Source organism: Schistocerca piceifrons, chromosome X (genome assembly GCF_021461385.2).
Source record: "Schistocerca piceifrons isolate TAMUIC-IGC-003096 chromosome X, iqSchPice1.1, whole genome shotgun sequence".
Taxonomy (NCBI): Eukaryota; Metazoa; Arthropoda; class Insecta; order Orthoptera; family Acrididae; genus Schistocerca; species Schistocerca piceifrons.
Window position 1 is genome coordinate 151,919,269 of NC_060149.1, and position 26,654 is coordinate 151,945,922.

Here is a 26,654-nt window from a genome sequence, read left to right on the forward strand (position 1 = left end):
ATTGGATCAGCGAAATTCTGAAGAAACAGCCTAGCGAGCTAAACATTCATTCAAGAACTGTAGAGGAGGAGTCCGCTAAGCACATCTTGCCAATAGGGTCTGCTGATGAAAGCTCAGTCAATTGTATAAATACTGTGCATGTCCCCAACGACGATTCGGCTGTTCATAAAAGAACTTCTCACGCAAAGGAAATGCTGTTAACATGCAACAGCAGTTTTTTTTTTTTTTTCGTCGGACTTATATCCTCTACAGTATGCTTCCAGATTACAGACTGCGGATTTCCTTAGATCACGCAAAATAGCTCTCCTATCCTATTTAGCTTAGTCTTATCCAGCGTTATTAATCCAATTATATTGTTTTCAAAGGTACTGCATCTTCTCAGAAGCACCAACAGCGCCATGAATTTTCGGAGTTTGCAGAATTACAACAACATAACTGATACCATGCCAACATCATACAGTTGAACTGACAAGATAAATAAATTACTGCACACAGAAGCCACCTAATTCCCATAAATTCCGGGTAGGACGGTGAAGACCTCTGACGCCACGCTCAACCACATCCCAGATCTGTTCGATCGGGTTCAGATCTGACGAGTTTTGGGGGGGGGGGGAGGGGCAGTACATCAATTGGAATTCGCAACTGTGTTATCAGAAACCCTCCACCACACTCCTGGCCTTGTGACATGGCGCATTATCTTTCTGAAAAGTGCCACTGCCGTCAGGAAATATGGTAGTAACGAAGCGGTGCACATGGTGTGCAACCAGTGTACGATGCTCCTTGGCCGTCATGGAGTCTTGCACGAGCTCCGCTAGACCCATGGAGGCCAACGCGAATGTTCTCCAGAGCATAATGGGGCCGCCGCCAGCTTGTATGTCCCGCAGCACACGTGTCAAAAGGGCTGTTCCCCTGGACGACGACGGATTCTCGCCCTCCCATCGACATGATGAAATAGGTATCGGGAATCACCAGAGAATGCAACGCTCTACCATTGCACCAATGTCTTTGCTTATTTTCATCCGCTATTGTATGGTATTATATTTCGGGGTAGCTCATCTCATTCTAAAAGGATATTTTTGGCTCAGAAACGGGCGGTTCCGGCAATAAGTGGTGTTAGCTCACGAACCTCTTGTCGACCTCTGTTCACGAGTCTGGGTATTTTGACATTGGCCTCTCAATACGTATATTCATTATTGTCGTTTCTTGTTACCAATATTAGTTTATTCCCAAGAATAAGCAGCTTTCATCCGGTTAATAATCGGCAGAAATCAAACCTGCATTTGGATCAGACTTCCTTAACTCTTGTGCAAAAAGGTGTGCGGTATACTGCTGCATCCATTTTCAATAAGCTGCCACTCGAATTCAGAACTCTTAGCAGTAATCCACGCGCTTTCAAATCCAAACTGAACAGTTTCCCTGTGCGTCACTCTTTCTATTCTGTCGAGGAGTTCCTTGAAAAATTAAGCTGATTTTTATTATATTGCTGACAGCGTTTACATAAACTCACGGAATAACTTTAAGGTTCGTGAACATTTATTTCTATCTGTTATTACGTTTATGTTATAATTTCATGTACTGACACGTTCCATGACCTTGGAGATTTGCACCTCAATATGGTCCTACGGAACTTGACGAGTGAGTAAATAAATAAATAAATGGTCAAGTGCCCATTTCAGTAGTTGTTGCCGATGTCATGGTGTTAACATTGGCACATACATGGGTCGTCGAATGCGAAGGCCAATCAAAAATGGTTCAAATGGCTCTAAGCACTAAGGGACTTAACATCGGTGGTCATCAGTCCCCCGGAACTTAGAACTACTTAAACCTAACTAACCTAAGGACATCACACACATCCATGCCCGAGGCAGGATTCGAACCTGCGACCGTAGCGGCAGCGCGGTTCCGGACTGAAGCGTCTAGAACATCTCGGCCACAGCGAGGCCAATCGTTAGGATCGTTTGGTGCACTGTGTTCAGATACACGTGTGCTCTACCTAGCATTAAAGTCTGATATTATTTCCGCCAAAGTTCGCCGCCAGTCTTGTTTTACCAGTCCAACCAGCTTACGATTTCCGACGTCTGTAATGGGGGGTGGCCACCCAACTCCACGACGTCTGCACAAGGTTTCACCTTGGTTTCGCCACGTGTTGAAGACACTCACCACAGCACACTTCGAAAACGCAACAAGTTGTGCAGTTTCCGAAATGTTCGTGCCGAGCCTCCAGGTCATCGCAATCTGCCTTTAGTCAAACTCAGATAGATCGCCCGCCTTCCCCATTCTACATCGAGACACCACGCTCACTGCACCGTGTGTGTGTGTGACTAGCAGCCATTCCTCGCCAGGTGGCCCTGCTATCGCCTGGATGGGTTTATATCGATAGTCGGTCGGTGGTCATACCGTTCTGGCTGATCAGTGTCTATCCTGATTGTTACGTCTTTACTCGAATAACATGGGTTTCGTATCTTTCAGTTACAACAGACAATAACATAGCATTCTTAAGTTTTCGTGTGACATATGTAGTTCCACACAATAATGTATAGCAACTCAGTTGCGTATTGTAGAAGAGAGGCATTTTTATGTTTATTTTATAATTCTGAATGATTCTGCCAGAAATAGATGGAACGAAGGTTTCATCTAAATAAATAAAGATATGTTTACGAAACAGTATCGAAGATGATAAGTAGCGAGAACATATGCTTAGTAGCACACATCGAGTAGCGTTAAAAATGTATAAATGAAAGTTACGGGATCAAGTGCAACTATTTTTGCTATACACTTGTACCTCAAGTTGCATTTGATCCGTGGGTAACGTTACAGAATTTAGTGAGCCACACATGAGAATGTAACTGTATATTTTGCTTTGTGGAATCCAAGCTGCCTCGTGCGCAGGCGGCGGCTGCCCCGGGGTCTGCACGGCCACACCACCTCACTTTCGTCGAGCCGCCTTCGCGCGGCACTGCCAGCCACGTCGTTGTTTCTGGGCCCAAAACTGGCTTTTGCACTTCCCCTGCGAGGGGCAGGCCCTCGTTTCTGGGGGCGAGGCGCCAGCAAAGAAGCACGCAGGCACATATACACAGCAGTCGTAACTCACTGGGTTGAGGCTAAGCCATTTTGGCGGAAGCTCTCTCTCTCTCTCTCTCTCTCTCTCTCTCTCTCTCTCTCTCTCACACACACACACACACACACACACACACACACACACACACACACACACACACACAACCCCTCTACCTATATCTCTCTCAAGATTAGTGCCCGTAAGCCTATCCACACGGAGAGAGCAGAGCAAACCACTGTCAGTCTTTATTTTTGCTGGTCTTACGATGTATCTTCAGAGGATACAGAATTTAGACTAGATTTGACATTTAATACTATAGGGTGACCGAAAGCCTTTCCTGTTTCCCCCGCCCTCTAGCGCAAGCGAGAGAATTTGAAAATGGCTCTGAGCACTATGGGACTTATCATCTGTGGTCATCAGTCCCCTAGAACTTAGAACTACTTAACCTAACTAACCTAAGGACATCACACACATCCATGCCCGAGGCAGGATTCGAACCTGCGGCCGTAGCAGTCCCGCGGTTCCGGACTGAGCGCCTAGAACCGCTAGACCACCGCAGCCGGCCAGAGAATTTGAGTTCTGCCCTCTGTCTGTGCCTAGTGTTATCCCATGTGAAAGTGTGAAAACATATTAGAAATGTTTGCGAATCGTGTAACTGAGGCGGTAAGTGGTACCAGACCGGTATTCACTTAGTCGTATGTGGGAATTGCCTAAGAATGACGCCGAGCCTACCGACAGGCAGGATATCGTCGTTAAAGCCTCTGGGCTGATTCGCTTAGGGGCCGATAAATCTCTCTGAATCTCGGAAGATGAGTGCTAATGTTCGCGGTTGTGCGGGCAGACAGTAAGTCTGTGTCAGCAAAATACGTAATTTGCCCGAGATTGCAACTCATTGTCGCTCACACTGATCTCTAGTGGACAAGCAGCTGCAACAAAACATATCTTTGTATTTGTGTAGGTATCTTTTGTCAAATGTCTTTCCTAAATGGCATCTGCAATTCCCGGTTTCCATTCCTTCCTAGATCTCCATGTCCAAACTGTCTGTGATATTCTGTTACCATCCATAGGTCTTATATGGGCGAACAATTCTAGTTATTTCATTTCTCTCCACTACAGAACGATTTGTTTGCAACAACTTTTCGATACAACATTTCAATACGTGGAGTTTTTCTTTCATTTCCTTTGTCAGTATCCACACTCCTCCCTAAAATGGCAGAGTGCTTTCCACAAAACTACTGTATAGCCTCTTCTTTGGCACTTTGGAGGTACTGTAATTCCATAATGCTTTATTTTCTTGCTCATTTATTGGTTTTGCTTTCCTTATTTTATTCTGTACGTCTTTATGATCCCTTCCATCTGCTGAAGTACATACATGTGAAAATATTTCTAAAAATTCTATTCTCGGATTTTACGCCGTGCCCTTCCGCTTTTATGACGGTATCCTAGACTTCTGAAACAATTACGACTGTAAGCCCACTCTTCGTATTCCACCACTAACCTACTAAACATGTAACTTACGTCTTCTCCATGCCCACCTATAATCACTTGCTATTTCGCAATTAACAGACCATATCGACCCTCCTTTCGTAGTTCTAGACGCATTCGGGAGGAGGACGGTTAAAACCCGCGTCTGGCCATCCAGGTTTAGGCTTTCCGTGATTTCCCTAAACCGCTTCAGGCAGATGCCGGTATGGTTCCTTTGAAAGGGCACGCTCGATTTCCTTCCCCATTCTTCCCTAATCCTAGCTCGTGCGAGTCCGTCTCTAATGACCTCGTTGTCGACGGAACGTTAAACGCTAATCTCTTCCTCCTCCTCGTAGATGCAGACTTCTGCATATTCACCTCCAGTTCTCAGCGGTGTTGCAATATCTGTGTCTCATTCTCTTGTTAACTTTAAATTTTTCCTTCAGACGATTATCTCTTCTGACTTTACTTTTATTACCTTATAAAGCTGTTTTTATTACATTAATATAAACTGTAGAAACTTTCTGTGTCTTCCATTGCTTCTCATAAATTTCTAATCGGCACACTGCCATAAGAATGGTTGTCTACTCTCTTTCAAGCTCGAACTGATAGCACCAGATTTTATCCCCTGTACTGACGCTTTTCGTTTGAGGCGTTTTCTAAACAAAATTGCTCCGAGCACTACGGGACTTAACATCTGAGGTCATCAGTCCTCTAGAACTCAGAACTGCTTAAACCTAACTAACCTAAGGACACAACACACATCCATGCCCGAGGCAGGATTCGAACCTGCGACCGTAGCGGTCGCGCGGTTGCAGACTGGAGCAGGCGTTTTCTGCTCGCCTATTAATTTATATGGCACAGACTAGGAAAAAGACCTCCCTTTTACCCACATACATTCCTGGAAATTGAAATAAGAACACCGTTAATTCATTGTCCCAGGAAGGGGAAACTTTATTGACACATTCCTGGGGTCAGATACATCACATGATCACACTGACAGAACCACAGGCACATAGACACAGGCAACAGAGCATGCACAATGTCGGCACTAGTACAGTGTATATCCACCTTTCGCAGCAATGCAGGCTGCTATTCTCCCATGGAGACGATCGTAGAGATGCTGGATGTAGTCCTGTGGAACGGCTTGCCATGCCATTTCCACCTGGCGCCTCAGTTGGACCAGTGTTCGTGCTGGACGTGCAGACCGCGTGAGACGACGCTTCATCCAGTCCCAAACATGCTCAATGGGGGACAGATCCGGAGATCTTGCTGGCCAGGGTAGTTGACTTACACCTTCTAGAGCACGTTGGGTGGCACGGGATACATGCGGACGTGCATTGTCCTGTTGGAACAGCAAGTTCCCTTGCCGGTCTAGGAATGGTAGAACGATGGGTTCGATGACGGTTTGGATGTACCGTGCACTATTCAGTGTCCCCTCGACGATCACCAGTGGTGTACGGCCAGTGTAGGAGATCGCTCCCCACACCATGATGCCGGGTGTTGGCCCTGTGTGCCTCGGTCGTATGCAGTCCTGATTGTGGCGCTCACCTGCACGGCGCCAAACACGCATACGACCATCATTGGCACCAAGGCAGAAGCGACTCTCATCGCTGAAGACGACACGTCTCCATTCGTCCCTCCATTCACGCCTGTCGCGACACCACTGGAGGCGGGCTGCACGATGTTGGGGCGTGAGCGGAAGACGGCCTAACGGTGTGCGGGACCGTAGCCCAGCTCCATGGAGACGGTTGCGAATGGTCCTCGCCGATACCCCAGGAGCAACAGTGTCCCTAATTTGCTGGGAAGTGGCGGTGCGGTCCCCTACGGCACTGCGTAGGATCCTACGGTCTTGGCGTGCATCCGTGCGTCGCTGCGGTCCGGTCCCAGGTCGACGGGCACGTGCACCTTCCGCCGACCACTGGCGACAACATCGATGCACTGTGGACACCTCACGCCCCACGTGTTGAGCAATTCGGCGGTACGTCCACCCGGCCTCCCGCATGCCCACTATACGCCCTCGCTCAAAGTCCGTCAACTGCACATACGGTTCACGTCCACGCTGTCGCGGCATGCTACCAGTGTTAAAGACTGCGATGGAGCTCCGTATGCCACGGCAAACTGGCTGACACTGACGGCGGCGGTGCACAAATGCTGCGCAGCTAGCGCCATTCGACGGCCAACACCGCGGTTCCTGGTGTGTCCGCTGTGCCGTGCGTGTGATCATTGCTTGTACAGCCCTCTCGCAGTGTCCGGAGCAAGTATGGTGGGTCTGACACACCGGTGTCAATGTGTTCTTTTTTCCATTTCCAGGAGTGTATATTTGAATGATGTGGTGAACGCTGCTTTCAGCTAAATACCTAGGTATTACAATTACGAACAATTTAAATTGGAAGGAACACACAGAAAATGTTGTGGGGAAGGCTAAGCAAAGACTGCGTTTTATTGGCAGGACACTTATAAAATGTAACAGACCTACTAAGGAGACTGCCTACACTAAGCTTGTCCATCCACTTTTAGAATACTGTTGCACGGTGTGGCATCCTTACCAGATAGGTTCAAAATGGCTCTGAGCACTATGGGACTTAACATCTATGGTCATCAGTCCCCTAGAACTTAGAACTACTTAAACCTAACTAACCTAAGGACATCACACAACACTCAGTCATCACGTTACCAGATAGGACTGACTGAGTACATCGAAGAAGTTCAAAGAAAGGCAGCACGTTTTGTATAATCGCGAAATACGGGAGAGGGTGTCACAGAAATGATACAGGATTTGGGATGGACATCATTAAAATAAAGGCGTTTTTCGTTGCGACGGAATCTTCTCACGAAATTCCAATCACCAATTTTCTCCTCCGAATGCGAAAATATTTTGTTGACACCGACTTATATAGGGAGGAACGATCACCAAGATAAAATAAGGGAAATCAGAGCTCGTACGGAAAGATATGGGTGTTCATTCTTCCCGCTCGCTATACGAAATTGGAATAATAGAGAATTGTGAAGGTGGTTCGATGAACCCTCTGCCAGGCACTTAAATGTGATTTGCAGAGTATCCATGTATATGTAGATGTAGATGTAGATATTACTGCCACAAGGTAAATACTCCAGCTAGAATGGCTAAAACCGAATGAAAGTGCTATTAAAATAATGTGACTTGTCTGTTCTACTACCCATCAGGTTCATTTATCTGTGAATATCTGCATTTGTATACAATATATGTACGAAGGAAGCTGAAGAAACCATACTCTGTAACAGACAGCAGATGCACAACACTCATAAACCTAGTATTATTTGGCAAAAAATTAAATGTCTGCTTGATACAATATATGCAGCACTTGCAGTATATTTCCCAAAATATACACTTTAGTGACAAAAGTCGGGGGATAGCAAAATGTACATATACAGATGGCGGTAGTACTGCATACACAAGATATAAAAGGGCAGAACATTGGCGGAGCTGTCATTTGTACTCAGGTGATTCGTGCGAAACGGTTTCTGACGTAATTAAGTCCACACAACGGGTATTAACAGACTTTGAATGTGGAATAGTAGGTGTAGCTACATGGGACATTCCATTTCGGAAACCGTTAGGGAATTCAATATTTCGAGATCCACAGTGTAAAGAGTTTACCGTAAATACCAAATTTCAGGGATTACCTCTTACCACAGACAAACGCAGTGGCCGACGGCCTTCACTTAACGACCGATAGCAGCGGCGCTCGTGTAGAGTTGTCAGTGCTAACGGACAAGCAATACTGCGTGAAACAAGCATAGAAATCAATGTGCGACGTAAAACGAACGTATCCGTTAGGACAGTGTGGCGAAATTTGGCGTTAATGGACTACGGCAGCAGGCGACCGACTCGAGTGCCTTTTCTAACAGCACGACACGACTGCAGCGCCTCTCTTGGAATCGGCCATACCGGTTGAATCCTAGACGACTGAATAACCTTGACCTGGTCAGATGCGCTCCGACTTCAGTTGGTAAGAGCCGATGGTATGGTTCGAGTGTGGGGCAGACGTCACGCAACCATGGACCCAAGTTGTCAACAAAGCACAGTGAAAGCTGGGGTCTCCATAATGATGTGGACTGTTTATATGGAATGGACTGGGTCGTCTTGTTCAACGGAACCGATCGTTGACTGTAAATAGTTACGTTCGGTTGCTTGGAGTCTATCTGCAGCGATTCACGGACTTCATGTTCCCAAACATGTCATCGGGCCACAGTTGTTCGCAATTGGTGTGAAGAACATTCCGCACAATTTGAGCGAATAATTTAGCCACCAACATCGCCCGAGATGAATCCCATTGAACATGAATGGGAACTCGTGCACAAAATCCTGCACTGCCAGCACTTTCGCAATTGTGGACGGCAATAGATTTTTTTTTTTGTGGGGTTTAAGGGCGCTCAACTGCTGAGGTCATTAGCGCCCAGTCACTGTGGTTAGAGCACATGGAATCTAGTAAAACTCAAGGGGATGGGGGGGACACCAGAAGGACCTGACAAAGATGCAGATAAAATAAGTAAAAAGGTTAGATGTCTTTGGACAAGCCAGTTAAAGTTATAAAACGCAGAATACGAGCAGCTGCTCGAGTGTCATCAGCTAAAACATCTGGTAAAGTAGATGGCAGGGACAGGACAACACGAAATTGACTAAAACGGGGACACGACAATAAAACATGGCGCACTGTTAGTGCCTGACCACAAGGGCACTGCGGGGTTGGGTCACCGGAGAGCAGGTAGCGGTGGCTAAACCGGCAATGCCCAATCCGCAACCTGGTCAGAAGGACCTCCTCTCGCCGAGATGGTTGGGAGGAGGTTGTCCAAGCAGTTGGGAGCGGTTTTACTGCCCGGAGCTTGTTTCCTTGGAGGGATGACCAAGCATCCCACCACAACGACACAAGCCTCTTACATACATCCCCACGAACGTCAGATGACGGGACACAATGGGAGGCTGGACGAGGCAGGAGGACTGCAGCCTTGGCTGCAGCATCCGCAGCCTCATTTCCCAGGCACTCCTACATGTCCGGGAACCCACAGAAAGCTGACAGGAGAACCATTAGCAGCGAAAGAATGGAGGGACTGCTGTATCCGTTGAATCAAGGGATGGACCGGATAGGGAGCTCCAAGGCTCTGAAGAGCACTGAGCGAGTCAGAGCAGAGTACATATGATGAATGGCGGTGGCGGCGGGCATACTGAACGGCCTGATGGAGAGCAAAAAGCTCGGCCGTCAAGCTGGAACATTGGTCGATGAGCCGATATTTAAAGGTGGCGGCCCCGGGACAACAAAGGCACAGCCGACACCATCGTCAGTTTTGGAGCCATCGGTGTAAAAGGTGTGACCGGCAAGTCGAGCACGAAGTTCGACAAACCGTGAGCAATACACTGCAGCCGGAGTACCCTCCTTCGGGAGTGAGCTGAGGTCGAGATAAATATGAACCGGAGCCTGGAGCCAAGGTGGTGTCGGGCTCTCACCCTTTCTGAAGGTGGTAGGGAGGGCAAACTCCAATTGTCGAAGCAGGCGACGGAAACGGACTCCGGGGGGCAGCAGGGCAGACACATACAACCCGTACTGACGGTCGAGAGAATCAGCGAAGAAGGACTGGTAAGCGGGGTGGTCGGGCATAGACAACAGCCGGCAGGCATACCGACACAGCAGTACGTCGCGCCGGTAGGTCAATGGTAATTCGGCAGCTTCAGCATAAAGACTCTCGACAGGACTAGTGTAGAAGGCTCCGGTCGCAAGACGTAACCCCCGATGGTGGATGGAGTTGAGCCGGCGTAAGAGGGATGGCCGAGCGGACGAGTAGACGAAGCTCCCATAATCCAGCTTCGATCGGACTATGGACCGATACAAGTGAAGCAGGACAGTGCGATCCGCTCCCCAAGATGAACCGCTAAGAACTCTGAGGACATTAAGCGAACGTGTACAACGGGCCGCCAAATAAGAGACATGTGGAGACCAACACAGTTTCCTGTCCAACGTGAGCCCTAGAAACTTAGTTGTTTCCATGAATGGGAGAACAACGGGACCGAGATGTAAGGATGGCGGAAGGAACGCTTTATATCGCCAAAAGTTGATACAAACCGTCTTCTCTTCAGAGAACCGGAAGCCATTTGCCATGCTCCATGAGTAGAGGCTGTCTAGACAACGCTGAAGGCAGCGCTCCAGGAGGCATGTTCTCTGGGCACTGCAGTAGATCGCGAAGTCATCGACAAAGACAGAGCCTGAGACATTAGGTGGAATGCAATCCATAATTGGATTGATCGCGATGGCAAAAAGGGCTACGCTCAAGACGGAGCCCTGAGGCACTCCGTTCTCCTGGAGGAAGATGTCGGACAATACGGAACCCACACGTATCCTAAACTTTCGATCTGTTAAAAAGGAATCAATAAAAAGGGGCAGACGACCGCGTAGGCCCCACCTGTGCATAGTGCGGAGGATACCTCCTCTCCATCAGGTATCATAAGCCTTCTCCAAGTCGAAGAACACGGCTACCGTTTGGCGCCTTCGCAAAAAGTTGTTCATGATGAATGTCGACAAGGTCACAAGGTGGTCAACAGCGGAGCGGCGGCGACGAAAGCCGCATTGGACATTAGTAAGTAGCCGTCGAGATTCAAGAATCCAGACTAACCGAGCATTAACCATGCGCTCCATCACCTTACAGACACAGCTTGTAAGAGAAATGGGGCGGTAACTAGAAGGAAGGTGTCTATCCTTCCCGGGTTTGGGTATAGGAACAACGACGGCGTCACGCCAACGCATGGGGACCTGACCTTCGGTCCAGACGCGATTGTAGGTACGAAGAAGGAAGCTTTTGCACGCCGGAGAAAGGTGTGCCAGCATCTGAACGTGAATGGCATCTGGCCCCGGAGCAGAGGACCGGGACAGTGCAAGCGCACGGTCGAGTTCCCGCATAGTAAAGGGGGCATTATAAGTTTCCAGATTCAGCGAGTGGAAGGAAGGTCGCCAAGCCTCTTCTGCCTCTTTCCTGGGAAGGAAGGCAGGGTGGTAATGGGCGGAGCTTGAAACCTCCGCGAAAAAGGGGCCAAAGGCGTTGGAGACAGCCACAGGATCAATAAGGACCTCATTACCTGAGGTCAGGCCAGGTACCGAGGAGTGGGCCTTAATGCCCAACAGCCGGCGCAGGCCACCCCAAACGACGGAAGAGGGAGTAAAACTGTTAAAGGAGCTGGTGAAAGAGGCCCAACAAGCTTTTTTGCTGTCTTTGATGACTCTACGGCATTGCGCTCGGAGTCGTTTGTATTCAATACAATTCGCCAACGTAGGATGGCGGCGAAAGGTGCGTAAAGCACGTCGTCGAGCACGGATAGCGTCCCTACAAGCCTCGTTCCACCAGGGGACGGAAACGCGACGTGAAGAAGAGGTAGTACGAGGAATGGAACGTTCGGCTGCATTGATGATAACAGCCGTGAGGTATTCGACCTGACTGTCACAACTGAGAAAATCGTGGTCCGGAAAGGTCGCCAGGGAGGAGTAAAGTCCCCAGTCAGCTTCCGGTATGTTCCAGCTCGAAGGACGTGGGGATGGGGTGTGGTGCAGGAGACGAACGACACAGGGGAAGTGGTCGCTCGAATAGGTGTCAGAAAGGACAGACCACTCGAACCGACGGGCAAGAGTGGTAGAACAGATCGAGAGGTCCAAGTGGGAGTAGGTATGAGCAGAGTCCGAGAGGAAAGTCGGGGCGCCGGTATTGAGGCAGACAAGATTGAGATGGTTGAAGACATCCGCCAAGAGTGAGCCTCTTTGACACGATGCAGGAGAGCCCCAAAGGGGATGATGGGCATTGAAGTCGCCAAACAATAAAAATGGCGGGGGAAGCTGAACGATCAGGTGCATCATGTCAGCCCGACTAACAGCAGAAAAAGTAAAAGCAGAAAGAGTAATGCGGACAGCTATTGCTTGGAGTGTGGTGGTCAATGGGATGGGATGGTAATAGACATCGTCCCGAACGAGCAACATGACCCCACCATGAGCTGGGATACCGTCCACAGGGGTGAGGTCATACCGCTCCAAGGTATAGTGGGTAAAGGCAATACGGTCAGTCGGGCGCAACTTGGTTTCCTGGAGACCAAGGACGAGCGGACAGTGCAGGCGGAGGAGCAGTTGTAATTCCTCCCGATTAGATCGAATACCTCTTATGTTCCAATGAAACAAGGCCATCGCTACTCAAAAAGTTGGGGGAATGAGACGGGGGAAGAGCTGGTCACCTCGACAGCCGCAGAGGGCCAGGTTGCGAAGGAACAACGCTACAACCGACGGGAGGCGGATCCGGTTCCATCAAGTCGTCGCCAGCTGCAGCCGCTGTCCCTGGTTGTGTAGGAGGGGCAGCATCATTTGCCGACGAGAGGCCAGCTGAGCGCCTGGCAGCAGAGCGTCCCGGCGAAACTGAGGACGGCCGGGAGCAGCGACTCACGGATGGAGCGTCAGACGAAACGCGCCAGGGTGGAGAGGGGGATAGAGACTTCCTCTTTGAGGCCTTCTTGGAAGGCCGAGGAGGCACAGGGATGGTGGGCTGGACCCGAAGAAGGTCCTCCCGCGCGGGGTCCGTTTTGGAACGCCAGACCTCGGAAGCTGGGGTCCGGAACGTTTCCCCGATGGACGCCTGAGAAGAGGATCGCTTCCAGGTGGCGGGGGGAGAGGAGGAGGAGGAAGGGTGGCCCCTGGGGCAGAGGGGGCGGGGGCCACGGGGGAGGAGGATTTGGAAGGGAGGGATTTGGGAGGCGGAGGCAGAGCCGCCTGATGGGCGGAGGAGGCGGAGGGGGAACAGGATAGGGGTAAGGATACCGCGGAAGGAGTGGACACAACTGAGGCAAATGAAGTGGTCAACGGCACAGGATGGAGGCGGTCATACTTCTTCCTGGCCTCAGAATAAGAGAGCCGATCCAAAGTTTTGAGTTCTTGTATCTTCTTCTCCTTCTGATATGCGGGGCAGTCAGGATCTAGGCGAGTGGAGGCCAGGGCAATTAATGCACCGAGGTGGTGGGGTGCATGTATGTTCCTCACGAAGAGGACGTCCACAATCGCCACAAAGGGGCTCAGCCTCACACCGTGACGACATGTGCCCAAAGTGCAAACACCGAAAACAGCGCATAGGAGGCGGGACGTAAGGTCGCACGTCGCACCAGTAGCACATCACCTTTACCTTCTCCGGGAGGACGTCCCCCTCGAAGGTGAGGATAAAGACCCCGGTGTCAATGCGACGGTCTTTGGGGCCTCGGCGCTCCAGGTTGGCCCTGAGCTCCTCATCAGATTGTAGCAGGAGGTCATGATGAAAAATAACCCCCTGCGTCCTATTTAGTGCCAGATGCGGGACAATGGACACTGGGATGTCCCCTAGGCGGTCGCACGCCTGGAGCGCTGCCGACTGTGTGACGGAGGTGGTCTTGATAAGAACGGACCCTGAACGCATCTTGCTGAGAGCCTCAATTTCCCCGAAGATGTCCTCAATATGCTGAACAAAGAACATGGGCTTGGAGGTGGCGAACGTCCCCCCATCGGTTCGAGAACAGACCAAATAGCGGGGGAAGTACTTCACCCCAAGCCGGCGGGCCTGTCCCTCCTCCCAGGGAGTGGCCAAGAGGGAAAGGGCAGGAGAACCAGAACTAGATGATGTGTCGGCAGCTGGGCCAACACCTTGTAGATAGAGATGGCTGAAAATGCACGCTAGACTAACGCGGACGGGCGTGAAGTACTGGAACAGGCTACGTAATTAATGCTATGAAGAAAAGTACGTAGCTGGATTAATACTTATCTTTAATCAATCGTTGTGGTACATCGCTCTTGACGATACACAGGAGACTTTAATTACAATCACTGTAAGGCTAATGGCGCCTTGCTAATTCGTAGCCATTAACTTAGCTGAAGGCTATTCTGTCTCTCGGCTAATGAGAGAGAAAGGCTTCGTACATCTAGTCGCTAGCTAGGTCGTCCGTACAACTGGGGCGAGAGCTTGTTCGTATCACGAGACCTGCCTTGTGGTGGCGCTAGGTCTGCGATCACACAGTGGCGACACGCGGGTCGGACATGTACTAAATGGACCGCGGCCGATTTAATCTACCACCTAGCAAGTGTGGTGTCTGGCGGTGACACCACACTAGAAACGGTACCTTTTCTTTTGAAAGACTCGGCCGCAGAGCGACCTGATACGTGTTGACGTTTCATCTGCGAAACGTCCGCCCCGATACCACCCACTCCGACCAGGGGCTCTCCCCACGGGCGCCACCCAGCCTCAGCAAGGGCCACCTGGCAGGATGACCGTTGCCGGGAGTCCTGATGCCCCAAGGAGACGGGCATCTACTCCTTGGCCGACGTGGGGAGGGTGCAGCTCAGATATCAGCAGTACGATCCCTGTGTTGTCAGGGGGCTACAACCTAGAGGGTACATGACGACCCCACCACAACGGGCTGGCTACCGTGCTGGATTTCTGGTGCCATGGAAAGTCCATCATGATCGCTGGTGCAGATGGGGACGCACTATGGGCGTAACTTGTACAACCCATCAGGCGTTTAGGCCCAACTGAGGAATAGTGGGCATGGTTACAACGCCGGTACAATGCTGAGTGCCAAGGTCTTAGTGCACTTAGGACCAGTGGTACACCACGTAAGGTGTCCTTCCCCAAAAGGCTAGTACTTCTGTAGAATTTTGAAAAATGGAGGTCAAACCCCAAGGGGGACCATCACATGGAAGGCCGAAACGGTTGAAACTCCTTTTAGTCGCCTCTTACGACAGGCAGGAATACCTCGGGCCTATTCTTCCCCGGACCCGCAGGGGGAACGGCTATAGAGGGAGCATGGCTCAATATTTCCACAGGGGACTTCCAAGGAATTGCTGAGTCCATGCCACGTCGAACTGCAGCATTATGCAGGACAAAAGGAGGTCCGATACGAAATCAGGAGAAAGCATGAAATTACAACGAAATGAATACCCTAAGCTGCATACAGGCGTTGATATATGTCAACGGGGACAGTTGAATGTGTGCCCCGACCAGGACTCGAACCCAGGATCTCCTACTTACATGGCAGACGCTCTATCCATTTCTTTTTTTTTTTTGGTTGTTGATCGTTGTGTTTGGTCGTTGCGAACGTCACATGACATCCGTTCAAGTTCGTTTGTTGATCCTTCCATTCAGTTTTTTTTTATTACAGTGGCCGACCAGCTCTCTGAACGAACACGTTGAGCTACATCCATCTGAGCCAGCGAGGACATAGAGGGTAGTGCGACTGCAGGGCTTCTCTGGCACGCCTCCCGTGAGACCCACATTCGCAACTTATTGTCCCGCACTATATTCATAGTGGCCCTGCCCATCATACTCATTACTCTGGGCTTTACCGCTGGTTCTCGTAAGAGTTGGGGCACTGTTTGTACATCCGCACAGAAGAAGATCGTCAAATGGCCGGTGAGCCTTAACTATGTACGTATTAAGATGATATCTGTTCTTTCAGACATTATTCATATAAATATAGCATCACTTTTGTTCTAAGCTGCTGTTTTGCTGTATGTTCTGCTCTTATCCGTCACCGGAGAGCAAGTGCAGAGGATCAATAAATCAATTAAAACACAGTGGAATGGTACAGTATATTCACTTGAAAAGGGCAACTTGTGGAAATTCTATATCATTTCCTGTGTATCCACTCTGCAATATCAAAGACGAGTTACTCACGTTACACAGATTTATATCGTGACCTGTTCCTTCCTTAAGTATTTCACTGAAATTTTACATTTGGACTGCGATGATGAATAAAGAAGAATGTACGACAGCACAGAAATTTCTGTTTTGGGAAGTATTGCATGTATTAACACGTATCGTTACAAGCAAATGTTTTGCTGTTTGACATATAACACGTCATTTAAGATTATTGTGAATCTACTTATGGTAACTGTCTGTTATGCGGAGTCGTTTCTTATATTAGTTTGCAAGAACCCCCCCCCCCCACACTCGTACTAAACCTCCAGAAATGTCTCAGTTTAGCCGGTGAGTCAGTAGATGGTGGTCTAAAGGGGGTGAAGTATAACTCTCCACGCTTTCCCACGAGAGTTTTGCGAAAATTAAGCCAGTGTGTCCTTGAACTAACTTAACCGCTGCATAGGTACTCTTGCTACCAGTTATGTGGATATACTCTCGTAGTTCTATGTCCCCTTTCAGAGCCGTAGCTGCGCCGTCGGATTCTGAAGCTGCAATGTTACTGTCTATGTTTTACGTAATGAAGCGGGAGGAAGATTTTTGTGCAAATAATTTTACACTGGATGCCATTATAGTGGTTTTATTTAAGAAACACCGTTTGTTCACATTGATTATAAGCTACTGTTAACGATACCAAGAGCATGGTCTATCTCATGACTAGATTGAAAATCATCCTATCGACGATTACCGACTATGGCGCACAGTCTGTAACTTGAGCGTCCAGTCAGTGTAGTTCGTATAGGATCGTTCATCTTCGGTTATGCCAAAGTTATTCATATTTTTATTAATATCAACGTTTCCTGGTATTACAAAATTACTGAAACATTATGGCCCGTGGACTACTCCTAATGTCTGACTGGCAAAAGGCAGCTTTTGGTTGCAAATATTTGTTAATAACAAATACTTTATTGGCACCAAAATAAATGTGCTAGCCAGAGTGGGAACCAACTGCGCACTCCTTACTCCTTACGTACTGCAGCGCTGATATTTTCACTTCACTTACGTGAAACAACAAAACTGGAAATAAAGCAAAATTCACTTTTATCTGGAAATAAGGGGTACCTTACATATCCCCTTTGGTAATATCTTTTACAAACTGTGACTTTCTGGTTCACACTAATTCGGAATTTTGGAAACGCTAGAAATGCGGTATCTCAGTTCTTAGGAGCAGCCTTTACACCATAGGTCATTTTATTTTATGCCAGTCGCTTTACATATTCTTTTCCTCTTCAAATACAATTTTATTAAACTTCCTGGCAGATTAAAACTTTGTGCCGGACCGAGACTCTCACTCGGGACCTTTGTCTTTCGCGGGCAAGTGCTCTACCATCTGAGCTACCCAAGCACGGCTCACGACCCGTCCTCACAGCTTTAATTCGCCTCGCCTCTACCTTCCAAACTGCGAACCTTGCAGAACTAGTACTCCCGGAAGAAAGAGCTTCTGTGAAGTATGGATGGTAGGAAACAAGGTAGTGGGAGAATTGAAACTGTGACGAGGGATCGTGGGTCGTGCTTGGGTAACTCAGATGGTAGAGCATCTGCCCGCGAAGGAAAAGTCCCGAGTTCGAGTCTCGGTCCGGCACACAGTTTTAATGTGCCAGGAATTTTCATGTCAGAGCACACTCCGCTGCAGAGTAAAAATCTCATTCTGGAGACAATTTTATTACTTTTACAAACATCTTAAAATGCAAAATCTACTGGTTTATGAAATCTTATTACATTTTGCATCTACTGAAACAGTTTTCCTAGCTTCTGAGTACTAGTATTTGCATAATCTTTGAGTTTTGACCACCATGCTCTCCTGAATTTTAACTACCAGAATTCTTCCAAAATATCACATTAACATATATCAACATAACATATTATAGAAAACATTTCAAGTGTATTCACGAAGACAAATAAACATTAGGGTTTGGAACATTTATCAATCGTGTAAAATTTGTTTAGCAAATATCATAACAGAACAATTTGGTTAACTTCAACAGAAATCTAGAAAAATTATTCCAGACTTTTCGCTCACTTTTTCAAGCAGCTAGTTGTCTGTTCTACAGGAATCTATTGCAGCTTAATTTTCCAAAATTCTCCTAAATGCGCAAGATATACAAAATACACAAACTTTCATAAAAACACACAGGACACAATTAGGCTTCTATGATGTTTCACTGATCACCACTGAAATTTACAGAGCACTTTCGACTCAAGATCGTTCTTTGATCAATCATTGCAGTGACACACTTATTTGGCGAGAAGCACTAGTATTCTCCGACCGAAATTGTTGGTCCTAGGCGACGTGTCTCCATTGCTTGAAGATTGCAGCATATGCCAACAGAGTCTCTGGTTGCTGACTGGTCATCAAGCTTGGTTAATAGTGCACTTCACCTGGCTAGGTGTGCTCAGGATTACCCGTGTTCCCATCATCAAGACATCAAGTATGGATACATGAAACAAAGACACGTATTTTAGAACCAACGTAAGAATAATAAATTACATTTCGTAAACACTGGATTGTTTCTTCTAACTACCTCTACTGGTTCTGCCCAAGTAACCAAGATTCTAAACTTTTATCTACTACTTTCATGACTTAGTGTATGCCATTCAAACAATTATTATGTACTAAACAATTCTCAAGTTACGTAACAGTCTATTAATTTCGCTATTTCTTGAAAAATTGTCTTCTTTTAATTACTTTATTCTTTCCTTAATTCATTCTTTAATAACAACTATCAACTCTTAGTATTAAATTAATTAGGTTTATAATGTTGGTTTCTCTACACTTCATAAAGGGTCACTATGTTTACTAATGTCGCAGTCGTGAAGTGTGTCTGCTTACGTCACGCCAGCCACGTCATAAAACCACCTGGCTCGGCTATTTCAACCGCCAGCTGCGCTCTGCATAATCATTAGCCTCTCACTGCCTGTGCAGTCCCTTTAATGGCCTTGCTGACGTCACAATACAGCAGCACACCACGTCTTCTCGAGGTTCATTCAGCCCATGCCTTTTGTTTACAAACACAGAAACTGGACATACGTTAGTTCAAAATACTTAGAACTACTTCCTCTCTCAGCCGGCCGGAGTGGCCGAGCGGTTCTAGGCGCTACAGTCTGGAACCGCGCGACCGCTACGGTCGCAGGTTCCAATCCTGCCTCGGGCAGGTCCTTAGGTTATTTAGGTTTAAGTAGTTCTAAGTTCTAGGGGACTGATGACCTCAGAAGTTAAGTCCCATAGTGCTCACAAGGGAACCTCCCCATCGCAACCCCCTCAGATTTAGTTATAAGTTGGCATAGTGGATAGGCCTTGAAAAACTGAACACAGATCAATTGAGAAAACAGGAAGAAGTTGTATGGAACTATGAAAAAAATAAGCAAAATATACAAACTGATTAGTCCATGACAAGATATGCAACATCAAGGACAATCCGAGCTAAGGAGCGCCGTGGTCCCGTGGATAGCGCGAGCAGCTGCGGAACGAAAGTTCCTTGGTTCAAGTCTTCCCTCGGGTTAAAAGTTTTAATTTTTTGTTTTCAGACAATTATTATCTGTCCGTCCGTCCGTCCGATGCGATCACTTTTTTGGGAGTGATTATCACATCGACAAGAAAACCTAAATCGGGCAAATAGAAGAATCTTTTTACCCATTTGCCAAGTGTACAAGTTAGGTGGGTCGACAGCATATTCCTGTCATGTGACGCACATGCCGTCACCAGTGTCGTATAGAATATATCAGACGTGTTTTCCTGTGGAGGAATCGGTTGACCTATGACCTTACGATCAAATGTTTTGGTTCCCATTGGAGGAGGAGGAGGAGATTAGTGTTTAACGTCCCGTCGACAACGAGGTCATTAGAGACGGAGCCCAAGCTCGGGCGAGGGAAGGATGGGGAAGGAAATCGGCCGTGCCCTTTCAAAGGAACCATCGCGGCATTTGCCTGAAGCGATTTAGGGAAATCACGGAAAACCTAAATCAGGATGGCCGGAGACGGGATTGAACCGTCGTCCCCCCGAATGCGAGTCCAGTGTGCTAACCACTGCGCCACCTTGCTCGGTTCCCATTGGAGAGGCACGTCATTTCGTCTACTAATCGCACGGTTTTGCGGTGCGGTCACAAAACACAGACACTAAACGTGTTACAGTGAACAGAGACGTCAATGAACGAACGGACAGATCATAACTTTGCGAAAATAAAGAATGTAAAATTTTCACTCGAGGGAAGACTTGAACCAAGGACTTCTCGTTCAGCAGCTGCTGACGCTAACCACGGGACCACGGCACTCCTGATCTAGCATTGTCCTTGTATTGTTTATGTTGCACATGGACTACTCAGTTTGTATATTTTGCTTTTATTTCATAGTTCCACACAACTTCTTCCGGTTTTCTCGATTGATCTGTGTTCAGTTTTTCAAGGCCTATCCACTGTGCCAACTTATAACTAAATCTGAGGGGGGTGCGATGGGGAGGTTCCCTTGTCAGAGCCATTTGAACCATCTTTTACTTCATCTCTCAGCAATTTAATAGAACTGCTATCTACAATGCATTTCATGGTCATGTCTGTGTCTTTCACAACGTACGTTATCTATTATCTTACTAGAGAGATTTTTGTCTTGTAACAGATACTCAGGCACGTCAGAGATTGGAAGCTTCTCTTTAATTACTGCAGATCTCTTAACATTGATTGCATTGCATATGCCCTTGCCATGTGGGACTTGGATGTGCTACTGCCACTACATTGGGGTATGGCACTCTGATAACCAATTCAAATTTCGAAAAATATCTTCATGTCATCTAATATCCCTGAACCAACCTTACACTGATTCTGATTTCCTTTTCTTTGTGGAATACCTTCCTCTTGGCTACTTCCCACTGAGAACCATCTCTCATTATTATTTAGGTAGTACCTACCCTGCAATTTCCCCTTGGGACTAACCATGTTACCAAATTTAATTTCTCTGTAAGTACCATTTACCATTAGGGTCATATTACTCTTTCCTAAATACATAATTGTTGAGTGGTCCACCAACAAATCTGTCCCTGTAATCAATCCAATATGAAGATTTGGGATCACCATAGCACTAACCTCCAATAAAATTCCGTGGACATTTACCTCTATAACAATTGATTCCCTGTTTTCTGACTTTTTCCCACTATTGCGCCTGTTACTGTCACTCATTGTAGTGGCAATAATGGTACCTCTCTTCTACCTCTAATTTGGTCATAGAGCCTCTCTGCTACAGCACATAACTCGCTACCTGTACGAATAACATCAGTTGCTTTAATTTCAATAATTTCCACATCTACAACTGGTTGGTATTTCTCTTTACTATCTATTTCATCTTCTTCAAAAAAAACTTCTCTAATATCCGCAGGACTTTCCCTTATCAGCATCTTCATAGTCAATGGTCCTTCACTTAGCTGAGTTTGTGTTCGGACCTCACACAAACTCGTTTCTAGTTTTCCCTTTCCTGGTCTCCCCTTTTCCTGGTTTTCTTTCCATCCTGTCATCATGACATCACTCGTTTTGTTCTTGATATCGCCTGTTAATGTGATTATTATTAACTCCTCAGTTCCAACTTCCTCTACCACATCTGTTGAACCCTTTGCCGTGCCTCTTGTCATCTCTCCCATTTCAATTTCTGTTATGTTCCCTCTTCTCATTATAGTTTCTCTTTTGTTCCCTCCAATTACTCCCCTCCAGCCATTACTGGATGTTTCCTCCTTTGAAATAGCATCCATCTGGTCTAAAGCTTGTAAAATATATTCTTCTTTCTTATTAGATATCCCCATTAATTTGTCCTGAACACTCACAGGTAGTTTGACCAATACTCCAGCCATAATGTCTTCCTCACTAAGTGGGTTATTTAAATATTAGTTCTTATAGCAGAAACTTTGAAAATAATCTTTATAGCTGTCATACCCACTGCCTAAGAAATTTCTCCCCTGGAAGATAGTGTTTCTAACATTGCATTGAATACTGTTAGACCAGTACATGTCTAAGAATTTTTTATAAATTCATCATACTTTTGACATGATTCGCTACCGTTCTTTCCCCATGAACGAGTATCTCCATTCAGCTTGTAACACATCCTATTTTCCTCCTCTCGTCCCACTTTTCTGGTAACAGACCTGGGAAATGTTTCACAAAAGATTTTGGATGTAGTTTCTCTTTTGCCGAAAAATTATCTTAAATAGTAACTTTCAAATAGTGGCTTCTATTTGTATAGTTTCAAGTATTGTTACAGCAATAATATCTTTTAATTTTGATTCTAATTTCTTTTCAACCCTTTCAGCAAAGATATCAGTGCCTCTGTTAGTAAAATCTGAATACTAGCTACATATGTGAAAATCTCTTTAGTATTTTTTTCTATTAAAGGTGTTCTATTAGATACAGTCGTCTCTGTCTTACTTGCTTTTTTTATTTACATTGGAGTTCGGCGAATTACATTTTTCAATCTCCTTACCAAAACTGTGATCTAAAATTTTAACGTTCTGTTGTAATTCTTTAGTAAATTTGCTGTGATTTACTATGGCTACTTTCCCAGTAGCGACTCTTTTTTCTAAATTTTGAACCACTGCCCGCTGTTCCTCAATTATATCCACAATTTTTTTCATCTACCACTTTGAAATTGTGGTTGGTATCCGTAATATACATATCGAACCTATCAGCTGCTTTCTTGTTAATTTCTTTCATAATTTTTATCAACTGTTATTTATTGTCTGTACCACTTTCCGCTATTCTCTTATGAGCTACTCCAGGGTTTTAGTTATTTTCGTCTAGTTTCTTGTTAGTTTCCCTGGCAGTTTCTTCCGTTTTGTGGTTAGTCGTTCCCAGTTTTTGGTTTGATTGATTGGTTTCCCTAGCACTGTCCTCTAGTTCGCTCATAATAGCTAAAAACATGGCTTGCATATTAAATTCTTAACAATTAATTTTGTTAGATTCAGTTTCTGTAGTCATACTTTCGTTAACCACTGTCTGAGTGTCTGACTCAGCAGTATTTTCTGTGGCATCTAAAGCATTTAATGCGACTTCCTGTCCCCCGTTACCTGCAACATCATTCATGCTGCCTACAGGACCTTCTTTTGGTTTTGCAAGCGGAAATACATTATGCATCTCTGACAAGTCAGATGTCTCCTGAGCCATATTCTCGCTAATATTTGGTTCGCTCATTTTACTTTTAGTTGTCGTGACACTTCTTAGTATAATTAACTGAATAGAATACTACTCTATCACTTTAACTAACTCTGAAAATTTTCCCCTGCCTCGCCGAACGTCGAACTCCGGACCTCAGTTACAGCACCTCTCTGCTGCCGTGCTGCGCTGAATTGCTTTCCACGCGATGCCGCCTCGCCGCGTTGTGCCCTCCGGTTACACGACTTGCCTAGCCACGTTGGACGTCACTGCCTTCTTTCTCCTGCTACGATGTCTTCCCGGTTATCGTTCGCTTTTCTTCGCTCGCGAAATGTGGGCACTCCAGTGACGCGAACTGCATTTTTCGCTGTGCGAAACTTATCACTTTACGTGATACACTTCTCGCATTAACTGGTAATTGAGCATGTGCTATTACGTTAATACTGTGTCCAAAAGCAAGTATGACCTACTATAGAAATGTGGGATCAACACGGAAGCCGACCGATGTGGCCGAGCGGTTCTAGACGCTTCAGTCCGGTACCGCGCTGCTGCTATGGTCGCAGGTTCGAATCCTGCCTCGGGAATGGATGTGTATGATGTTCTTAGGTTAGCTAGGCTCAATGGCTCTGAGCACTATGGGACTTAACATCTGTGGTCGTCAGTCCCCTAGAACTTAGAACCACTTAAACCTAACTAACCTAAGTACATCACACACATCCATGCCCGAGGCAGGATTCGAACCTGCGACCGTAGCAGTCGCGCGGTTCCGGACTGAGCGCCTAGAACCGCTAGACCACGGCGGGCGACGGTTATCTAGGTTTAGTAGATCTAAGTCTAGGGGACTGGTGACCTCAGATGTTAATTCCCATAGTGCCCGGAGCCATATGAACCATTTGAACCATCAACGCAGAAAGTAACAATTAAATACAAATTATAAATACAAATATTTGCACTAACATCACATTCAGTAACGTTCACAGTCTGTAATAAAATTGTACGTATGTGTCTGGCTGCATATACGATTGTATTCGTGAACACTGATAGTAAAAACCATGAGAAGTTTCATAATTTATCTGGCTTATAATTGAAATATAAAAGATACGCGATGCAGCCTACAGTCCAAACTTAAATCTACGTCACTGTGGACACTACGGCCATACATTTGTTGAATGAAAACGACATTTTCCCCTCTTCTTAGTTGTTAGTTACACAACTAATTTAACTAATTTCGTTTTAATAGATGTTTTCCAGTGATTAGCCGTGGAAAGTTGCCGTCGACAGGGAAGTGTCAGTCAACTAACGTTATGCTACAGTTCGTGATGGCTTATAAATTGTGGTGAGCCGACTGTTTGTAAACAATATGAACAGTAGCATTTCTACTAAAACTTGCAAAACCATCATGAACGGTAGTAAATTGCGCGAGTCCGTTACCATTTCCTTTTTTAAGGTATCTTACTCTGAGTGAACATTGAAAATGGCTTCCTAAGCCGAAACTGAACTAAGAGAATGTCGTTGTACATATTACAACATAAGTGGAAACAAGTCGCCTTCATCCACTAAACTTAAATTTTGCGGCAAAGGTCAACGTTCAGTCACGGTGATCCAATACCATCAATCAAGCTCTCATGCGACGTATGCTCAAACCAACGCTGTCTCTGCTGTCAGAATGACGTGTTTTATCATGTGATTGTGATGTCACACCATGCAGTACGCACATAAAACATGCAGCTGTCAAACACAGCTCTCAAAGTCTCTCCCGTGAGACATCTTCTACTGCACCAGCTAAACAATGATCCGCTTCAATCGTACAACTCCACGAATCATAGTACTGATGTCAACGACATGACGAATGATAGCATTGATCTCAGCATCTATGTGCGCACACGGCCACAAAATTTCATAGTTGATAAATACTATTTTATAGGCAATAACAAAAAAACTATTTCCACTGAACATCGAACCAGGGAATAGATGCACAGAAGCCTTATCTTTGTTTTATTTAAATTCTTGCTACTTCCAGGGTGATGAAAAGCGGTGGGAGCATCGACTGGTAATTACTTAATGAAGGAAAATTAATTTTTTATTCTCTTCTTTTTTCTCGTTCTTTCCACATTCAGCCGTCTTTATAGTCTTTAAATTAACATGAGATCAATTACAGAGGCAATGAATTCCATGTTCAGCCGCCACTCAAAGATTCAGGAATCTATCTACCTTCGCAGTCTATGCTGTCCTCTGATAGAGAGCGAGACAAAACTTTTTTCCTTGTATCGACAAGCCCGAATAAACTACAACTGATCAGCAGAGCCGATCTTGCACTTACACATTAAACTAGCGCTAAGTGTTTTGACCGAAGTGGAACAACATGCGTTAACTCATTTTCCCAGCGAATCAAATAAAAAACAAACTTTTATTTAAGTCACTGTACATACAGTTAATCACAATACTGTAGTTAGTGAATCATTTTTTGTTGTGTCCTCACAATGAATAGTTAATTAATCACTGATAGAATAACTCAACTAGAAAGTTTATAACTGAGATTAAATCTAGAAAGTTCCTCGTGGAGAGACTAAGTTCTGTTATAAGTTTACTGTCCAATAGCAGCTGAGAGCAATTAAGCAATAATCGCTAGTGAAAGCGATGGCTTCACACTTTTAGATGGTTTGTTTGCTTTCGGAACATACTGGAGCTGAGAGTATCTGGGACTGCTCTGAAACTGGAACTGGCTGGTTAGGTGCAGTGCGGCTGCTTAGATACTCGTTGAGTGGAAGGTTACTTGTACCGTTCCCAGGTGAGCTTGTGACAGACCTAGAGAAATAGCCCCGTGACTGTAGCACCACGGGCAGCAACGCGAGCCGGCCGCTGTGGCCGAGCTGCTCTTGGCGCTTCAGCCCGGAATCGCGCTGCTGCTACGGTCGCAGGTTCGAATCCTGCCTCGGGCATGGATGTGTGTGATGTCCTGAGGTTAGTTAGGTTTAAGTAGTTCTAAGTCTAGGGGACTGATGACCTCAGATATTAAGTCCCATAGTGCCGTCTATGTACGGAATTCGCTCCGCAAATATGCAGCTCCCACATGCAGCTTAGCATTCTGGAATACACCTCTGTGGCGGTGGAAACCGGACACGTCGTCGTGATATTTATGGCCGTCTACAGACAACTAAATGACCCTCTCCCAGAAGAAGACGCTGTCAGTCTCATCCGGCAAGGAGAGAAGCATATTATTGTTGGCGACTTCAATGCTAAACACGTGACGTGGAATTTCTTTAAGACACATTGCAGTGGTCATAACCCTTGACAGGTAG